This window comes from Pyrus communis, chromosome 11 (assembly GCF_041283825.1).
Source record: "Pyrus communis isolate YQ-2024b chromosome 11, ASM4128382v1, whole genome shotgun sequence".
Lineage (NCBI taxonomy): Eukaryota > Viridiplantae > Streptophyta > Magnoliopsida > Rosales > Rosaceae > Pyrus > Pyrus communis.
This window is the reverse complement of record NC_142575.1, coordinates 12,753,438-12,755,837: the sequence shown is the minus strand read 5'-3', so window position 1 is coordinate 12,755,837 and position 2,400 is coordinate 12,753,438.

Here is a 2,400-nt window from a genome sequence, read left to right as displayed (position 1 = left end):
TTGGGTTAAAAGGTTGGAGCTTTGGATTGGGATTTTCCTTTGTTAAACTATAATTTTGTGCTTAGGAGGCTATATGAAACTGCTTAATTTTTTTTCACTGTAATCTGTTTTGTTAAAGGTAATGATAAAGACATATCAATTTTGTTTGTTTGGGGGGTTTATGATCAGAACCCTGATAAGACCTTCAATGTGAAAGGCTTTTGGTTTCATAAGTCACAACAAAATTTAATACCAAATGAATAAAAATCTGGCCATAAATGCACCACTTCTTTACTCCATATTTATGCACATATCTCCCAATATATATGCACTGATGAGACCTTAAGGAGGTTACGATATGTTTCCCAATTATTAAACAAACCGAGATAACTTAACAAGTTAAGTCCGATATCAAGCTCAATTGTAGGTTGCCTTTAATTATTATATCTTTATAAGAAACATTAGCTTATATGTGCACTAACTAAACTAAGGTAATCTATTACAAGTTTCCCTATGTCTTCGATCTCTTTACAGTGTGTGTTATTTGTGCCTGATTCGTTTTTCCCCTATATTTCCCTATGTTTTTTTATCTTTTTATATGTGCACTAATTAATTTGATCAGTGTGTGTGTGTTATTTGTGTCTAGTTGGTGTTGGGTATTTTCCAATTTGGGGTCTTTATTTACTCAGTGTGCAATTCAATGTCTTATCTGGTAAGAGAGAACATAATATTTGACAATAGGATGTTTGATATCTGATCCAATCTGGTTCTGTAGATATGCTGAATAAGTAAGGACTGTTTGCTGATTTAGTTGCATATCGATTATCTAGAGATTGTCTTTTTTCAGTAGATGATTAATTGTAGATGTAATATCCCTTAGTAGAAGGAAATTAAGGTGCATTAACAAGAAAAATCAAGATAATGTGTACACAAGTGGATTAGTTTTTTTTTGCTGTCAGTTGGTGTCCAACCTGATGCAAGCATCTTTCGAAGTGTGTAATATCTTTTGAAATGTATATAAAAACTAAGATGCTTATCTTACCGATTCCGTTCACTCATCTATCCTTTTGTTCATTCAAGATTATGTTTAATTTATTCAGGTTAAATGTGTCTTATTCATGCAGTTAAGGCTGGTGCATTCAAGTCCCGCAACAACGCGCGGACATATTTACTAGTATATACTAGAAAAGGCCCAGTCCAAATAGTCATTACTCATTAGTCAATATGCCCTATAACCTACATTAAGCTTTTCCTAGGAATCATAGGGATTTCGTGATCGTAACCGTTCATTGTACATCGTGCGATCAGTTTTCGTTAGGTACTATTTATATTTAATTTTAAAATAATTTATGACCACATGATGTATAATGAATGATCATAATCACAGGATTCTTAGGATCCCCAGTAAAAGGATCATGCGATGATCCTTTTCCTTTTCAAATTGTCCCTTGAAATGTTTCTGCATATCAATATTCCAACCGAATTACTATTTTGATATTAACAATTTTATATTATAGGAATTCTGACTTTTGCAATTCCACATGCATGTGTGTACTGAAAAGAAATTAGATTGCTCCAAAATATCATGTGATAGTTAATTTTCTCTATTATTTTATAACAAACGATGTTAGCAAAGAAGAGAATCAAACTCAAAACTACTCAATAAATTCTCTTAACTTATTGATTATTTCACATGGCTAGCTTTCTGAGGCTCCTTCAGGGGTAGGGGCGGGGCAGGGCAATCTTGTTAAGGACAAGAGGGGGCACGCACACCCCCCCCCCCTTTTTTTCCCGTTCAAGTGTTTGTTTGGAAGAAAAGTCATCTGAGGGTCTATTTAAATCGCAATACGCTTCTATTGCTCGATATATCGAATTTTTTGGCACTCACGCGCTGTATATGGAATTCCACAAGACCTGCATCTGCTAATGGTTAGTTATGCGTCCATCTAACTAACTTTCTAGCTTCGCTCCTGCTGACAAAGGGTACCAATGTTCTACATCTTTTAGCACACCACTGCAGTTATATTCTCTAAGCTTTTCAACTTTTGACATTTACTTTTTGAATTCAAGTTTATGGGTTAACTTACATTGTTTTACATTTGCATCATAACAACTGCTATATGCAAAATTTGGACCACAGAAATCAACAAAATAAAAGTGGGCCTTAAGTAATGTACCAAGATAAGCTAGTTTTTGTTTTTGTTGGGAAGAAGATAAGGTAGCTGTCTATAATATCACATTGTTCGTTTATATATTAATAAATGAATGTATGTCCAATGCCTACATGTTCATTGGAAAATGTCATGCATGATAAATGATATGAGTAGATTACAAAAGGGAGCTGTTATAGCACAAACATAACGCTTAACTGTAATTTCAGTAAGCTAATCAAAGAAGAATCAACGGGCATAAACAACGGAA